The sequence below is a fragment of the Oryx dammah genome, unplaced genomic scaffold (genome assembly GCF_014754425.2).
Source record: "Oryx dammah isolate SB20612 unplaced genomic scaffold, SCBI_Odam_1.1 HiC_scaffold_18, whole genome shotgun sequence".
In the NCBI taxonomy this organism is placed as follows: Eukaryota; Metazoa; Chordata; class Mammalia; order Artiodactyla; family Bovidae; genus Oryx; species Oryx dammah.
The window spans coordinates 117,733,840-117,752,992 of NW_024070202.1; the positions used below are offsets into that span (position 1 = coordinate 117,733,840).

The following is a 19,153-nucleotide window of genomic DNA, read 5'->3' on the forward strand; positions in this document are numbered from 1 at the left end:
ACTGTGGTAGAGAGAAAAACTGGGCTTTTTTTTTTAGTTTAAACTTTTTCTTTTGTACTGGGTGTAGCTGAGTAATGATGTTCTGGCGGTTTCAGGTGAACAGCGAAGGGACTCAGCCATACAAATACATGTATCCATCCTCCCCCAAAGCCCCCTCCCATCCTGGCTGCCACATAACACTGAGCAGGGTTCCCTGTGCTGTACCATAGGTCCTTGTTGGTGACCCATTTTAAAGATAGCAACGTGTACATCACCTTTCCAAAGTCCCTAACTATCCTTCTCCTCCAGCAAGCACAAGTTCATTTTTCTAAGTTTATGAGTCTCTTTCTGGAAAAACTGGGCTTCTTAGTCAAATATTTATTAACATGAGAAATATCTGTCTCATCCAAACCAGAGAGAAGCGGGTATTTATTGCCAGATTATCGAGGGCTTGACTTACCTCAAGTTTGAGGAGTAAATAAACTCTGAGTTCTTTTATTCTCCCACCTTAACCAGCCTCCCTTACTTGACTCAAGATGTAATTCTAAACCTTCAAGAAAAGCGTATCAACAAACTCCTCTCATCTTTCTGTTAATTCAGAAGTGGACAAATTCCTCATAAAAAGTCCTGAAAGCAGAACCAGCTCGTAACTGGTTCCCACGTCCTACACTGGGCGCACAGGTTTGAGGAGGAGATAGCATCTCCGGGGTGAGGCTGGGAGGCGGGGCGGTAGAAACTTCGTATCACGACATCAAAGCCAGGGAGAGATGAAAAGGCATCTCTCTATTTGCATCATAAACAAATTTTACATATTATGATATTCCAAGAATCTTTCATTTTAACAGGTGGAAAAACAAGGACGGAGGCCGCGTGTAAAACACAGAGCCTCATTTGTGGTTGGTGATGAAGTTTATGGGGCTTTGATAGAAGCTCTGCCATGAGTGCGTGGCAGGCAAGGGCTTGTCGGGCTCTGCCCAGGGCACGGTGTTTACCGATCCCAGGGTGATGCGATAAATCCATCGTCAGTTGGGCACAGCTGCAAATTCATTTTTAAAAGGACCATTTCGGTCCCACTGAACCCATTTCAGATTTTTTTACCTCCTTTCCTGAAGGGCTGTAACTTAAAAGGGGCGACTTGGTGGGTTTCAACCAGCTTGGCACGAGTGCAGATCTGCAGGGCTGGGTGAGCGACACAGGATGTGGGCACAGTTTTCCTGCAGGTCCCGGGACGGAGGCTGCCAGGGTGCAGACACAGGCCGGCAGCTGCTTCCCGCCACTTGGCGGTGAGCGTGGGCTCGGGGAGCAGCCTCAGCGGGGAGCAGGCGGCTGCATCTGGGCCCGGCACCTGTTCCTCACCCGGGCAAGCAAGGGCACAGCGACAATGGCTTTAATCAAGGGAGAGTGATGAGCGATTAGGTGTCTTCTAATTGTACCTGGAACCTCTGAAAGAGCGCCACTCATGCTTGTTTGATTCCTTAATTACAGAAACGCCTCTCAGAAACGGCTGCCGCTTCCCAGACAAGAACGCACTCATCTCTGGATGTGATGGTCCACTTTCCAGCGAGAAGGGTGAGCAGGATGAAGCCCTGAGGCTCTCCAGCCAACGGACACGCAGGCTAGTTCACGAGGCAATCTCTCCCTTTCAGACATTATCCATTGCTGTGAGCTCAGTTTGTTTCAGAGCTAGATTTGGGGTTTTTTTCTGACTTGTTTTACTTAGTTTTAAATTTTAAACTTTGTTGACATACAGTTTTGAATTTTATTAGTTTTAGTTTTTAGTTCGTTTTAAACTTTATTGACATACGGTTGATTTACAATGGTATGCTTAATTTCCAACGCACTGCAAAGTGGCTCAGTTATACATATGTATGCATTCTTTTCCATTACGGTTTATCCCAGGACATCAGAGACGGCTGCCTGTGCTGGACACGAGGTCCCTGTCTGTCCGTCCCTTACATACTCCACATCTGCTAATCTTAGACTCCCCGTCCTTCCCTCCCCCACAGCTGCCCCCCACCTTGGCCACCACTGGTCTGTTCTCTATGCCTGTTTGTTTTTGTTTCAGAGACATAGTTTGCATATAAGGCACTTGGAAATTTTCATTAAGCCAGCGACTTTGTGAAAATGAGGAGAAACACGTGGCAGGTCAGCACCACGAGACACAAATTACTGTCCCTTCATCAGACAGCAGACAGAGTGTGAGGGAAACAGAGGCCGGGCGCGGTGTCCTTGCTGTGCTGCTGAGAGAGCCAGGGGCCCGGCCGGAGCGGCCCTCAGTGAGCTTCAGCCCCGGGAGATGTGAGAACGGCCCAGACCAGGGTGGTGTCTCGGGCTGCCCAGTCACAGAGGGCCCGTCCCACTGCATGGCGCGGCCATCAGCTGCCGCATCACTGGGCGGTTACCCGCGTGGCATTACGGGAGTTTCTGGGGTGGGCCGACGAGACATAACGAAACACAGCCACCTCTGGTGGCCCCACGTCAGGGGGACGTGGGGGCGACAAGACAGTCTTCTGGTGGGCGCTGCACACTCCCTCTCGATACAGCGCAGGATGACATCTCGTGACAAAGAGAAGGCAAGTCACAGGCACCCCACATGCGGGCTGAATCCCAAGAAGTCAGGCTGGACGCAGAGAGACGTCAGGCTCCAGCTCTTTGCTCCCAGTGAATCTGCCCATCCTGGGCATGGGGGGCACCTGGGCGCTGGTGGGCGGAGGGCTGGGGGTGGGAGCAGGACGGCAGATTAAAGCAGCCCAGACGTCACCCCAGCCTGGGCCGTTTCCACGTCTCCTGGGGGGGACTCTTCCTGCCCCGGTGTCTGGGCCTCGGTGACCCAGTGGCAACAAGGACTAAAGGAGGCTGCTCGCAGGACCGTCTCCGGACCACCCCGAGCTGCGGGTGCTCCAGCCTGGGCACCGGGCTGCTCACTGCTGACCCGCACTGCGACCAGGGCCGTCCGGGGCCCCAGGTACGGAGCCCCCAGGCAAGGAGCTCCTCTTTGTCCCAAGCCCAGGCCTCTGCCCACCCACCGGCCCAGCCCGCAGCTCTGCACACCTTCGGCAGAAGCTACCTGGGCTGTGGAGCCAGGCTCCACGTGGAGGAGTGGCGGACACACCTGGTTTTGCTTTTGCCCCCCACAAAAGCCTTCTGGAGTCTTAGCTCTGTGGGTACTAGTCAAGATCGGACACCTCCTGTCTGCTGTCTCCATCACCCCCGTTCGCCCACCTTCCCACGGGGTCACAGGAGCTGGCCGTTCATATCCTGGGCCTCCTCTCCTCGGACCTCACCCTCAGCAGGACAGTGGGAATAAAGGACCTCAGGAAAGGTGTCCTTTCTTGACAAAGCCTGGCATTCCTGATGACTTTGACATCATACAAATGTCGTTTGGAATGTCTCCAGTTGACAATCAAGGTCCTTCTCTTTCCTCTCCGGCTGGGACACTCCCAGTCCTCCAGTCTCAATGGTACACAACCAGGGGAGGACTAGGGAGACTGCACAGAGAGGGACAGCACACGGGAAAAGCATGTTAACTTGATTTTACAGAGTTACTGCCATTTTATTACATCTAGAATTATTATTTGCTTTTCACCACATCACCGGTGAGGTCTGCACAGAGCAGGCAGAGTCTGAACCTGGCATTTAAGAAAGAACAGAACGTAGGCGAGAATGGTAGACTGGACAGGCCAAGTGGAGACCAACTAGAGCAGAGACCCAGGAGAACCCCATGGACCGAGTGAGCATGAGTATCCCCCACAGAGCAACGAGTGTCAACCGTCTGAACGCCTCCAAAGCCCGGATTTGTGCAGAAACAGGATCTCCAAAGACCCACCCGAGTGTGGTGTTCAGGTGGACCTACCACCTTAACTTTCTAGTCAATAAAGTGTTTTCAAAAATGATTACCACAACGCCTTGCAAGCTCTTCAGCTGCCAAACAGATATGCAACAATTACTCCAATGAATGGAAAGATTTAACTTAACAAACCACTTAGTGTTAGCTATTGGAGTTATGGTGCTAAGTTGCTTCAGTCGTGTCCAACTCTTTGCAACCCTATGGACCATAGCCCACCAGGCTCCTCGGTCCATGGGGTTCTCCAGGCATGAATACTAGAGTGGGTTGCCATGCTCTTCTCCACGGGATCTTCCCAGCCCAGGGATTGAACCCACGTCTCTCACATCTCCTTCACTGGCAGGCAGGTTCTTTACCGCTAGCGCCACCTGGGAAGCCCCTATGATGGTATCAGGAAGTACAAAAATACAAAACAAAAGGAAAAGAACCACCAGCTAGCTAATAAGCAGTGGAGTGGAACTCCAACACAATTTTCCAAACTTTGAACTTGGGATTCTTCCTATTGTATAGTACTGTCTCTCTGTCAGCACCCCTAACACTTTAGAAATCAAAACACCATGGTGCACAGATAACCAAGAAGGACCTACTGTAGAGCACATGGAGCCATACTCAAGAGCACGTAATAACTGGTAACGGAAGAGAGTGCAAAGAGGAGTATATATGTATGACTGAGCCACTTTGCCATATACCTGAAGCTGCCACAACATTGTAAATCACCTGTATTTTAATACAAAGATTTTTAAAGACAACAGAGCAAATAGCCCCTTTCTGAGCGACTGGTTTTGCTCTAGGCCCACATGCAGTGATGACCACACGTGGCCACCCTGCTGCTCGGTCCAAACCTGCCACTGCTTCCCCAGACGCCACATCCACGGGTTACACCGTGGCCCTCTGGGCACAGACACCCATGCTGCTGCCCAGAAACCCACCAGCTTTGGACTGGTTTCATTTCCATTTGCATGGATTGAACATGAGGGCAGTGGGAAGGAAGCTGCTGAAATCCCACCGGCTCCAGGAAGCCCCCACGCATGGACCTCTATCCACCTTTCCACACAGCACAGATGGTCACTGGAGATGCTGCTCCGTGGGCTGCCCCAGGGCGAGGGGTGGAGCAGAAATCACAGGGGCTCATGGTCTCCCTTCAGGGGGCTGAGGGCTGCCTCGCCTCCCACAGAGGCCTTCTCCCTTAGCTCCCCATATAAGCAGGTGCAGGCTATAATCCCACACGCTGGGGAACTCTCAGGACGGTTCTTAACCCCTGCCTTCATGCTGCCACCGAGCTGTGGTGGGGATCAAGACTGAAGAGGAGCCAGGACAGCCAGAGGCATCCCACCTCCCACCTGGACCGCTACAGACACTCACATCAGACGGTACACATCGAGCTCTCAAGACCCAGTTCAACGATTACCAACATCCTGCCATTTTTGTTTCACTCTCTTCCACTGGGATCTCAAGGTCCCGGTCAACTCTTATCATCCTTATATTTTTACATCCTTATATTTTTCTTTGGAGGGATAAACTTAAACATGCTGAAATGCACGGCTCTTAACTGAATAATTGTGACAAACTGAATTACCTGTGAAGCCCACACCCTATCCCCCTAAAGAGCACCCCAGCTTGTTAGAAGGCGGCCTCCTGTTCCACCTCCCAGGAGCAATCACCGTTCGGACATATCTCACGGTTGACCAGCGTAGCTGGGATTCGAGCGCCACGTAAATGGAGTCATATAAAGCATGCTGTGGGGGAGAGGCCTGGCTCCTGTCTTCAGCTTCATGTCCGTGAGAGTCATCCACCTGGCTGACTCGGCCACTGCTCACTCCTCTGGTGGCCGGTGGCATCCACTGGGTGACTATGCCAGAGTTCGCTTGTACCTTCACCCACTGGAGGCCACTGGACTTGTCTCCAGTTCTGTGCAATTGTGAGTAAAGGCTCTGCAAACCCCAGGACAGGAATATTCTGGACAAACATTTTCCTGTGTTGTTTCGTTGATGTGCTGTTTTTATTTTTTATATAAAAACATGATCGCATTACCGGAGTCTAAGGGCATGTGCTTAACTTTAGAAGAAACTGCCAAACATGTTCCAAAGTGGTTTCACTGCTTTACAAACCGACCGGAATCCAGCTGGAATTGCAGCTGCCCTTTTTCAGACGTAGCCATGCTCTTCGGCGGGTGGCGTTGCACCCTCGTGACGTCTGTCCGCACCTTCCTGACAACTACGATGCTGAGTGCTTCTTTATGGGCGCATTTGACCAATGGATGTCTTCCTTGGTGAGCTGACTGGTCAAGTCCTTTGCCTATTTTTAAAAATAAGGTGTTTAATTTTCGTTGTTGAGAATAAGAATTATATTCTTGGTACAAGTCCTGCGTCACCTATGTGCCTTGAGAATACTTTCTCCCAGTCCAGATCTGCTCATTCTCTCTCCCAAAATATACTTTTAATGAACAGGAAGGGTTTTTCTTTCGTGAAGTCTAATCAGAAATTTCCCTTTGAACATTGCTTTCTGTGTCCCATGCAAGAACCTCCTGGTTGGAGATATACTCTCCAATGCCTTCTTTTAAACACTTTATAGTTTTAGTTTTACTTTAATTTTTGTTTATGAGGGAAGGGAGGCTGAGTTTCTTTTTCGTGTATTTGTCTGTTTATGCTCGTGCCAGGGCTTCCTCCTGCACAGGCTTTTCTGGTTGCAGCGGGCAGGGGCCGCTCCCCAGTCGCAGTGCCCGGGCCTCTCGCTGCAGCGGCTTCTCTGGTACAGGGTACGGGCTCCAGACACACGGGCTCCTCAGTCGTGGCTCACGGGCTTACTCTGCGGCATGTGGCATCCTCCCAGACCAGGGGTCAAACCCATGTCCCCTGCACTGGTAGGCAGATTCTTGTCCACTGGACCACTAGGGAAGTCCCAAGTTTGTTTTTTTCCCCCATATGGGCATCAAGTCATTTCAGTAATATTTGTCTTTTTTTAAAAACTTACTTTTACCATTGAACATTTTAGATGTCTTTGTTAAAAACCAATCGGCCATATAAGGGTGGGCTCTGGAACCTCTATTTTACTCCACTGTTTACTAATGTCTATTTTATATTCTCAGACTAAAACCACACTGCTTGACTGCTGGACTTTCCAGTAAGTCATGATGTCAAGTATCACAAGCTCTCTCGCAGTCTTGAGGCTGGTCTATCTTCCTTAGGCTTCTAAATCAATGTTAGACTCAATTACCTACATGCTTACTGTATAAGACTGGGATTGTGTTGAAAACATAATCAAATTGGAGATGAGAGACAGCTTACCAGTACTGAGCCTTCCAGCCTTTCATGAACACGGTATATGCCTCTTCATCTATTGAGGTATTCCCTATTTTCTCTCATCAAAGTTTTGTCATTTCAGTGTGACATACTCTGTATGTCTTTTATAAACTTTATTTCTAAGTACTTTATGCTTTTTGATGCTTTTACACATTGATTTTTTAAAATTTGACTTTCCAACTGGCTGCTGCTAATTCATAGAAATTCAACTGTATTTTTGAATATGGACCTTCATCCCGAGACTTTGTTAAATGTACAGATTTGTCCTAAGAAGATGTTGTTGTGGAGGTTGTTGTCAATAACTTAGGATTTTCTGTGTAAATAATCAGCTTGTCGGAGACGGGACAGTTTTACCTCCTTACTTCTATTTCTTCTTCTTATCTTTCTGCACTGGGCGGGACCCCTATACCAAGCTGAATGTACTGATGGTAAGAGGTATCCCTGCCTCGTTCCCAACTGTAGAGAAAAGCATCAGTGTCTCAATAACCTGAAGGTTTTAGTAAATGGCTTCCCTGGTGGCTCAGATGGTAAAGAATCTGTCTGCCGTGCAGGAGACCTGGGTTGGATCTCTAGGTCAGGAAGATCCCCTGGAGAAGAAAATGGCTTCTCCAGTATTCTTGCCTGGAGAGTTCCATGGGCAGAGCCTGCTGGGCTACAGTCCAAGGGTCGCAAAGAGTTGGGCACAACTGAGCGACTGACACACACACTTTTATCAGATTGAGGAACTTTCCTTCAATCGCTAGATGCCTGAGAATGTCTGGAACGGGTTTTAATTTTTACCAAATTTTTTATGAATCTATTGAAATGAATCTATTACTTTCTTTTTTTATTCAGTTTCAATGATTTTCAATTTCTAGGGTCTCCGATTTTCAAACACTAAACCAACTTTCCATTCATAGGATAAAGCTCACTTGGTCATCATGTATTTTTCACATGTATCGTTGGATTCAATGTGTTAACATTTTGTTAAAGATTTCAGCATCAATGTTCTTAGAGGATACTGGTCTCTAATTTGTTTTTTTCTGTGACTCTTTTTCTCAGGTTTGGTTATTACAATTATGCTACCCTCGATAAATGAGTTTCAAAGTTTCCTTTCTCTATTTCCTAAAACATTATTGTAGGATTGATGATTTTTCTGCCTTATGTATTTGAAAGAAGTCTCCAGTGAAACCCTCTGGGTCTAGGGTTCTCTTGTGGGAAATTACTTTGATAGGAATTTTAAGGTCTTGGATAGATATAAACTTACTTGGCTTTTTCCTTTCACCTTGTGTAACTTTTCATAAGCTGTATGTTTTTTGAGGAATCTGTCCATTTCAATTTTCATTTATTGACAAATGTCAAAAGACAAATGTCAAACTGTCAGATCTATCAAATTTATGGGCATAAACCTGTTTGTAATATTTCCTTATTATACTTCTGCAGATGCCTGCAGGATCTGTAATGATTTCCCTTCTTTCCTGACTAATACAATCAGTCTTTGCTTTCTCTCTTCTTTGCTGAATTATTTTTGCCAGGAGTTTGTGACTTTATTAATATTTCCAATAGACCTTACTGGGCGTTGTCCTGTTCCCGGCTGTTACGGGCTGTTCCTGATTTATTTCTGCTCCCAGTTCTATCATTTCCTTCCTTCTGGCTACTTTGGGTTTCATGTACTCATTTTTTTTTTCTAGTTTCTTGAAGTGGAAAATTAGATCATTGATTTAAATCACTTTCTTTCTAAAATAAGCATTTTGGAGTTATAAATTTCCCTCTGAACACTGCTTTAACTACATTTCATAAAATGTGATATGCAGTATTTTTATTTTCATTCAATTTGAATTATTTCTCTTTCGCATTGTGATTTCTCCTTTGACATATGGGGCTTTTTCAAGTTCATCATTTAACATAAAAATATTTGGAACTTTTCTGGAGCTCTTATTCTTATTGATTTCAAATGCAATTCCATTGTTGCCGTAAGACACATTCTGTAATATTTCAATCTTCTGAAGTTGATTAAGTGTCGTTTTATGGCCCGGCATATGAATTATCGTGATAAGCATTCCGTGTATGCTTGAAAATAATGTGAAATCTGCAGACTTGGGCAGAGTTTCCATCAATGTCAATTAAGCCACTGAGATCCTATAATTTAGGTTTACAATTTAAGTGGATACATTTATAAACATATAGATTTATAATCATAATCCATAATTGAGATTCTCTGTCTTTTCTGATTCTTTTTGTCTAGTTATTCTATAGATTCCTGACAACACAGTTTCACTAAGCCTAGTAAATTCTGCCATTTCCAGTGCAGTTATTTTGAACCTCTAGTCCTAAAGCTGGTACAAAGTGTTTATGGTTATGTCTTGCTGATAGACCTTCATTAGTATGAAGTGGTTTTCTTTATATTTGGTGATATGTTTTGCCTCAAAGCCTATTTATATATATTACATATTATTATATCTATATATTATATATCTATTTAATATACATCTATTTTTATATATAGGAGTCCCTGGTGGGTCAGTGGTAAAGAACCCACATGCCAACACAGGAGACCAGGGTTCAATCCCTGGATTGGGAGGATCCCCTGGAGGAGGGAATAGTGACCCACTGCAGTATTCTTATCTGGAGAATCCCATGGACAGAGGAGCCTGGTGGGCTACAGTCCAGGGGGTCACAAGAGTTGGACATGACTTAGTGATTAAACGACCACCACTAGCATTTTTATGAAATATATATATATATATATATATATCTGCATTTTTCATCTGCATTCAGACTAGTCCTAGGTAAGTGTTCAACAGCTTCTGCCAGTGGCCACTGAGCTGGGCAGCTGAGCCCTGGAATGTCTCTGTGCTCTGTGTTGAAGACTAGGTACCTGGGTATAGAATTCTAGGTTGGCAGACGCTTTCAGTGCCTCGGTTTAAAACGTGATCCCAGTGTCTTCTGGTCTCTGTTCCAGAAGAGACCTCTGTGGTTGCATCGCCATTTGCCTTACGCAAGATGCCATTTTCCTCTAATTACTTTTCAACTTCATATTTATGCTTGGATTTCAGGAAATTAACTACGACATGCTTAGAGGTCTGCAGTTTGGGCTTCTCTTCTCTTACCCTACTTGGAATTCTTTGAGGTTGTTGGATTTGTAAACTTGCTGTTTTTTGAAACATTCAGGACACTTTAAACTATTATTTCTTCAAATCTATTTTTCCATTCCAGTATCGTTCTCATTGCTTTTTGGAACTTTAATTACAGATGTGTTAGATTCCTTGATCTCTATTTAACTCCAGGCTTTGAAAGCTCTGTTCATTTTCTTCAACACTTTTTCTGTTCTGCTAGAATTGATCATTTCTATTGATCTATTTTCTTTTTTTTTTTTTTTTTTTTTGGCTACACTGGTCTTTGTTGTGGCAAATGGGCTTCCCTCTGATTTCACAGTGCAGGCTTAGTTCCCCTGAAGTATGTGGGATCTTAGTTTCCCCACCAAGGATGGAACCCACATGCCCCGCATGAGAAGGCAGATTCTTAGCCACGGGGCCATCAGGGAAGCCCTCTATTGATCTGTTTTCAAGTTCACCGATTCTTCCGTCATCCGTATTCATTCTTCTGTGAAGTCAATTCTGTGACTGCTTCAGTTCCACTTTTGAATATTTAAAGCCAGTAATTTCTACTGACCAGTTCTCTTCCAGAGCTCTCCAGCTATTCATTTACTAGGCGCCACTTTCCTTTACCTTCTGGTGCACCCACTATCAAGCTCTTTAATGCAGACCTGCGCTCACGGCAGCATCTGGCTCACTTGCGTTGGATGTTGTTTGCTGCTTCTTTAAGTGCGAGTACATTTTCTTGCTTCTTCACACATCTGTGGGGTGTTTAGTCCGACTCTGACACCACAGACTACAGCCCTCGAGGAGCCTCTGTCCATGGGGTTTTTCAGGCAAGAATACTGGAATGGGTTGCCATGTACTCTTCCAGGGGATCTTCCTGACCCCGGGATCAAACCTGCGTTTCTTGCTTCTGCATTGGCAGGTAGATTCTTTACCACTGTGCCTACTATTAAACAGAAGTCATTGTGGATGAAACATTGTAGTTTCTGGATTATTTTACGCTTCTCTGGAGAATAATTTTTATTTCAGCAAGCAGTTATTTTCAGGTCAGTTCAGTTCAGTCGCTCAGTCATGTCCAATTCTTTGTGACGCCATGGGCTGCAGCACACCAGGCCTCCCTGTTCTTCACTGTCTCTCGGAGCGTGCTCAGACTCATGTCCATCAAGTCGGTGATGCCATCCAACCATCTCACCTTCTGTTGTCCCCTTCTCCTCCTGCCTTCAATCTTTCCCAGCTCAGGGTCTTTTCCAATGAGTCGGCTCTTTGCATCAGATGGTCAAAGTATTGGAGTTTCAGCTTCAGCATCGGTCCTCCCAATGAATACTCAGGGTTGATTTCCTTTAGGGTTGACTGGTTGGATCTCCTTGCTGTCCAGGGGACTCCCAAGAGTCTTCTCCAACACCACAGTTCAAAAGCATCACTTCTTTGGTGCTCAGCTTTCCTTACAGTACAACTCTCACATCCATACATGACTACTAGAAAAACCATAGCTTTGACTAGATGGACTTTTGTTGGCAATGTCTCTGCTTTCCAATATGCAGTTAGTTTGGCAGGTCTCAAACCCCATACTCTGCAGCAGACAACAGCTAAATTCTCTGTTTAATTGTACTGGTTTCCAGATGCCACCGTCTCAGCCTTCAACACACAGCACAGCTCAGCAGTCAGCTGGAAGTTGGGTGGGCTGTGTATGACAGTCTGGGGCACCTCTCTTTCATCATTTTCTAACTTTCTGGATGGTCAGCCAGCCCCAGGGTCCCTCAGTCTAGAAACTCTGCAGGTGTCTGCCATCCCGGCCACAAACTGGGGATCGGGAAGGGCCTTCAAGCAAAGAGGCGTGAACTCAAAAATATTACCACCTCTGTGGCTTGTATTTTAAGAGTGGTCTCCTCTCCAGCTTCTGCCTATTATCAGTTGCTCTCCATTGACATTGAAAGGGTTTTTATAATTATTATATTCTGTTCAGCTTTTGCAATGCTTATCCTTGGGAGAGTTAACCTGATAAGCTACTCTGTGATTACCACAGTCCTGAACGTCCATGCGTTGTATTCTGAGTGCTGCCTATGATAAACCTAGGCCTCCCAGGTGGCTCAGTGGTGAAGCATCTGCCTGCCAGTGCAGAAGATGCAGGTTCCATCCCTGGGTCGGGAAGATCCCCTGGAGGAGGAGATGGTACCCTACTCCAGTGTTCCTGCCTAGAAAGTCCCATGGACAGAGGAAGCTGTCGGGCTACCATCCATGGTGTCACAGCGTCAAACACGACTGAGTGACTAAGCACGCAGGATAAGCTTGGTAGGTTTTTGGTGCCCAGATCTGACCTGAACTAGCATTAGATGTTTCTCGTCCTTTAATTTTTGCAGTGGGCGCTCCTACAGCACTTTGAGGAAGTCCAGTGGACAGGACTGTGTCACGATCACCTATGGAGATTTCCTCTCAGGCTCTGGAAGCCAGCAGAACAGTAAGGTGAAAAATGCCACCCAAGAATCCATATACATGTGCCATCCCCTCCTCAGACAGGTAACCACAGTCACCTCCCACCAACAACAAGCTCTGTAACAAGCTGGCACTCAGATCATTTCCCCTCTCAAAATCCTTTGGGAAAAAAACAACTGATGAACTTCAGAAAATCTGTTTCTATGATGAAATGTTCCCTCCTTGCTGCTTTTTTTCACCTGGATTAGAACCAGCCACTCCTCTTACTGTGCTATTGTAGTAACAACATGGTAACCTGGCATCTTTACGAGAAACCTGGAATTGGGAGACAGCCCCAGAAATATGGTTTGCTTGAGACCAATTTGGACCCAACCATCTCTCTGAAGGGCTTCCCCAGTAAAGAATTCACCTCCAATGCAGGAAATGTGGGTTGGATCCCTGTGTCAGGAAGATCCCCTGGAGGAGGGCATGGCAACCCACTCCAGCATTCTTGCCTGGAGAATCCCATGGACAGAAGAGCCTGGCAGGCTACAGTCCAGGGGGTCACAAAGAGTTGGGCATGACTGAGAGACCAAAATCTGGAATCCAGGCTCCAGGTTGCAAGAACCTCTCCTTTCTGCTGAAGTCCTGGTGGGCACACACTATCGAGGAATGGCCACCCATCACTTTGTAGGAGTCAATCTGGAACCTCCAACTAGACCACAGCTCCTTCCTGACAGGACCCCTTCTCCTTCTGCAGTCTCCACAACACCGAGGACCATGGGTGAGGTCCTAAGTCCTGAGCCATTGCTGGTTTTACAATATCCAGTACAAGGGTCCCAAAGATGACCCAACCCAGCCACCCAGATGACGCGTAAGGATGACTTGTGGGCATCATTTTGGAGGCAGGACAAGAAGTTTCAACCTTAGATCTTCACACAACTTTAATTTCAACTTGGCCTTAAAGTTAAGTGCCTACTATGTGTCAGATCCCTTGCTGAGGGCCAAGGCATATGAGACAAAGTAAGATCCATGGTATCAAGAAGTCCAGAGTCCAGTGGGGAAGCAAGACAAAAAACAGCGAATGAGAACACATGATTGTCAATATCGGAGATGTTAGTGAAGGAAACAGAGAAGAAAGGGTAACCGGTTTGGAGGAAGTAACTTTGCAACAGTGATATTTATCACGTTGTGGACAGGGAAGCCTGGCACGCTTAGCCCGTGGGGTCATAGAGTTAGACGTGACTCAGCACCTGAACAACAGCAAAGGCCGTCTCTGAGCTCTGAGTTCCTCTCCATGGACAGTGACGCTGCTTCTGGCAAATGTGTGCCTGGAATGCGCAGCCAAAGCTGGCGGAAAACACAGGAGCCTCGGTCCCTCTGTAACGTGTGAGATTTGCCCCACCCAGGGCCTCTCCAGGCTGGGGGCCCTCTCCAGGCCCCCTGGCCCCCGCCAACCCTCACGTGCAGTCTTGGTAACCAGTTCGAGAAACCCGTGTCATTCAGGGTTGCATAAACACACAGGTCAGCCAAGGTAAGAACACCACGAATCTGTGCTTCTGTTGGGCTGAATGCACTCCATTAACACACCCACGAGCCCGTCTCCTCTTCTGAGCTGCGTCCACGCCCAGGAACACGGACCCCACAGCGTGGGGTGGGGGGCACCTCGGGGCTCTGACAGGGCCTCGTCAGACCCTGAAATTATTTTAAATTCCCTACTAATTTCTCTGGGTATATTCCCAAATCTGGCCCTGCGGCTGGAAAAACGCATCAATCTGGTCTCTTCACACTGCACAAAGGTCTTCATTTCCCAGCTCAATTATAACTAGAAAGTGTCTGAACTTAGCCTCGGTGGTCTGGTTTCCCCATTAACATCTGGATCCTTGGAATTCATCTCTTATAAGGACACTCCCCTTTAGACACCTACCTCTGGTTTCTCAATATGCCACATCTGAGGATTTCTGATTTCTACAAATCTCAGACTGTGTGAAAAAGGACGGGTTGGGAGGGGCACGAAAGTCACCGCTTCTGTGGGAGTTAACTGATCGCAGCCTTCCTCGTCCTCCTCGAACAAAACAGGATACTTATTGGGAGACACTTAAGAGAACCACTGATAAGGCCAAAATATTATCACACTAAACTAACCAGGAAAGCAACCTGCACAGACAGGTGGCCTTCAAAGTGCAGTAAACCACCGCGGATCAATCCCTACTTTAACCCAAGCTCCTGGGAAGAAAGACCACACAGGACATGAATGGTGGACTCAACTGTGTAGAAGACCCACATGTGAGGGACGTGTCCAGTGGGCTGACGTGGGGCTCTGGAGGGGGCCCTGACCCGATGAATCTCTGCAGCAACAATTAGAGGAAACTATCAACAGATGTGTCCGTGAAGTGTATACGTATACAATCCCGAGGGGACCTGGTACAAGTATTTGTAACCTGACAGGCTTTAAAAAAAAAAAAAAGCTAAATGACCGAAACTAACCTCATGTAACAGGTCCTGGACTTCAAAAGCTCAACTGCAGAATTAGGGAAAACTGAGGATACTAATTTGTGTTTAAAAAAAAATAACAGTAATAATTGAGAAGCTTCTTGAATGATAGCACTTAAACACGGTCCATTAGATGACAGACCTTCCTCCACCTTGAGGCTGAGCTTTTTCTGTTTACCATCAGCTCCTCAGCAACTAACACACGTTCAGCACTTAACAAACGTGTGCTGGGATGGGTGATGGACAAAGCAGGGTACAAAGCGGCCACGAGAAGCGGCTGGATGATCTGTGCCGATGCTCTGCTCTGTGCAGCCCAGGACAGGCATGGCCCCGGGGCTGGTGCAGGCCACCAGAGCCCTCGTTTGGTCCAGCACAGGTCAGAGGAGGTGCTGAGTCAGTGCTGAAAGCTCAAAGGATGCCACTGACTATCCGGAGGGTCTTGAAACAGTGCTGTAAGATCAACACAGGTTTCTAGAGCAGTGAAAATACTCTGAATGATAACCACAGTGGTAGACCCACAGAGTTACCTCTTTGTCCAAACCCATAGACTGGTATGTGGGAGACCTGGGTTCGATCCCTGGGTTGGGAAGATCCCCTGGAGAAGGGAACGGCTACCTACTCCAGTATTCTGGCCTGGAGAATTCCATGGACCGTATAGACCATGGAGGTCGCCAGGAGTCGGACATGAATGAGCGACTTTCACTTTCACTTAGACTGGACACACCAAGAGTGCACCCTGATGCAAGCTGCGGGCTCCCTGTGATGACCACACGTCCCCGTGGCCCCACTGAGGGTGACAAGCGGACCATCTGGCGAGGATGTCGGGCGCGGGGAGGCGGGGCTGGGCGAGGGGTGGGCGGGAACTGCCTGGACGTTCCTTTCGGTTTTGCCAGGAACCTAAAACTGCTCTAAAAATATGATGTCTTTTTAAAAAGATTAAACTGGGAGGAAGCTGTAAATGGCAATAGTGTGAAAAAGTAAAAGCAAGCACAAACCAAGGCGGGCATGACGGCCAAGTTCTCGACCTTGGAGGGCCGCACCCACCAAGGAGGCCAAGGCGGAAGCCCGTCTGCTGACTTTCAGTCGCCAAGGAAACCCCCGGGGAGCCCACAGCCAGCATGCCTGGACGGTGGGGGCAGGCCCACCCAGCGAGGCCTCCAGCCTCCACACACATTCCACCCACTGGCATTCCCGGGTTCCTCCCGAACACCCACCACCTCGTGGACAAGCCCACCCCCAGGACATTCAGGACCGTTCAGTTGTGTGATCCCCACGCTGAAGACCCTGACAGGAGCAAAAGGGCAAACCGCATGCCTCTCAAAGTGGAAGGCCTGCCACTGGGCCCGCAAGGGCCGCCAGGAGCCCAGCAGACACTGTGCACAAGGTCTTACCCAACACGCCCGGCGGGGAGAAGCCACACAGGGTGGCTGGCCGGGCACAGCTCACGGGCGAACACCCAAGCCAAGGGGCTGCCTCAGACAAAAGGGCTTGCAGGCGTCGGCACCGCAGGCACCAGGGAGCTAAGCACGCCCGGCAAACGCGCTGGGGATGAGAACTCGTCCTCCTGAGTCAGGACGAGTGTTACGAGGTTGCCTTTTCTGGGAGGGCTGCGAGGTAGGCGCTTCACCATGTGCTTCCCAAATGCATGTGACCTCAGATCCTTTGTCCCCCGCGGAGCTAGCCCCCCTCCCCCGGGAAGGCCCTCAGCATGCACACAGCAAGCGGAATGCCCCCTTCCTGCCAGGCTGTGGTCCAGGAGACCGCGGTCTGGACATGAACGAACAGGTCAGATGGCACTTGGTGGGGACAAGTAGCCACCTTGACTCAGAACCGACAGGACACACACAGGTCCCCACACCAGGGGTTCCTGTAGGCACAGCTCAAACAGCACCCTGCTCCCTACAGAGGTCTCAGACGCAACCCCAAGGAAGACTTGAGGCTGAGTCTGAAGTGGGGCAGGGACCCCTGTTAGGCGGCAGTCACTGTCCTTGCCAGATGCCGGTGCTCGGGAAGGTGGGGCAGTGGGCGCACCTCTGTCCACTGGCATCGAGCTAGACTGATACAAAAAATCAGGCAGACAGCCATACCTGCCACCCAGAGCTTCACTTGAGGGACTGAAATGGTTTTTACGAGCTTGAATTTAAATTGCCCGACTCACAAGATAGTCTTCCTCAGACGTTTACCAAAACATTACAATTTTCAGTATACATGCAAAATTAGGAGGTACTGTTAGTCCCAGCTAGTAAGGTTATGCTTCAAGTCTTCCAAGCTAGGCTTCAGCATTCCATGAACTGAGAACTTCCAGACATTCAAGCTGGGTTTAGAAAAGACAGAGGAACCAGAGATCAAATTGCCAACATTTGTGGGATCATAGTGAAAGCAAGGGAATTCCAAAAAATATCTACCTTTGTTCCATTGAATACGCTAAAGCCTTTGACTGTGTGGATCATAATAAATTGTGGAAAACTCTTAAAGAGATGGGAATACCAGACCATTTTACCTGTCTCCTAAGAAACCCATATGCAGGTCAAGAAGCAACACTTAGAACCCCGTATGGAACAACTGAATGGTTTAGGATTGAGAAAGGAGTATGACAAGGCTGTTCACTGTCACCCTGTTTATTTAACTTATATGAAGAGCACATTGTTCAAAATGCCAGGCTGGATGAGTTACAAGCTGGAATCAAGATTGCCAGGAGAAATATCAACAACCTCAGATATGCAGATGTTACCACTCTAATGGCAGAAAGCAAGGAGGAACTAAAGAGTCCTTTGATGAGAGTGAAGGAGGAGAGTGAAAAATCAACATTCAAAAAACCAAGATCTTGGCATCTGGCCCCATTGCTTCATGGCAAATACATGGGAAGAAGGTGGAAACAATGACAGATTTTTCTCTTCTTGGGCTCTCAAATCACTGCAGATGGTGACTACAGCCATGAAATTAGAAGATGATTGCTTCTTGGCAGGAAAGCTAAGACAAACCTAGACAGAGTGTTAAAAAGCAAAGATATCACTTTGCCGACAAATGTCCGTATAGTCAAAGCTATGCTCTTTCCATTAGTCCTGAACGAATGTGAGAGCTGGTCAGTAACGAAGGCTGAGCAATGAAGAACAGATGCTTTCCAACTATGGTTTTGGAGAAGACTCTTAAGAGTCCCTTGGACTGCAAGGTAATCCACCAGTCAATCTTAAAGGAAATCAACCCTGAGTATTCACTGGGAGGACCGCTGCTGAAGCTGAAACTCCAATACTTTGACCGCCGGATGCAAAGAACCAACTCACTGGAAAAGACCCTGAGCTGGGAAAGGTTGAAGGCAGGAGGAGAAGGGGACGACAGAGAATGAGATGGTTGGATGGCATCACCAACTCGATGGACATGGGTTTGGGTAAGCTCTGGGAGTTGGTGATGGACAGGGAGGCCTGGCGTGCTGCAGTCCTTGGCGTCGCGAAGAATCAGACGCAACTTGGTGACTAAACAACAACAAGTTTATCCCAGGTGTCAGCAGCCATGTGGCACCAGTTTCCGGGGACCACAGGCAGGATTTGAGTGAGCTACCTCTTGACCAGTCCCTTTGGTTCCACCCTGACACTTCCGGCTTCACAGTGATGATAGGCACAGGCCCTTGACAACTCTTCTCTCAAATATCTGCTGCCATTTCCTCTCTGTCACAGATCTTGCCACTAATTTTTCAGCAGACATTGATCGAGTTCTGCTCCGTGTGCCGAGGAGAAAACTGAACAATTAACCCTGCCCTCCTGAGGCGTACTTCCTAGAGGGATTATACCCTGACCACAGACCTTGTACGTTATTTTTAGCAGAATTTTCTCTCTCCTTCAAAAGTAGAAAAAGACAGTAAGCGGAATACCAGGAAAATACACTCCCAATCTCATGCCAGTGAAGATATTCCCTGGAATTCCAGATTCTAGAATCTTGCAAGGAATTCCTGGGATCAATAGGCCACGGCAGGAAGGGAAGCCCATGGTTTTGGGTTCTCTCCACAGCTTTAGGAAGTGGGACAAGATCTGCCATATTCTTATCTCATTTCATAA

General features: G+C 47.7%; 1 long non-coding RNA gene across 1 annotated transcript; it reads left to right on the forward strand.

Moving 5' to 3' along the window:
- Nucleotides 1-1,013: 1,013 nt before the first annotated feature.
- LOC120878283 lies at nucleotides 1,014-2,978 on the forward strand. Its single transcript, XR_005724494.1, has 3 exons — nucleotides 1,014-1,162; nucleotides 1,465-1,548; nucleotides 2,045-2,978. It is a non-coding gene; the product is annotated as an uncharacterized LOC120878283 (long non-coding RNA).
- Nucleotides 2,979-19,153: the final 16,175 nt, after the last annotated feature.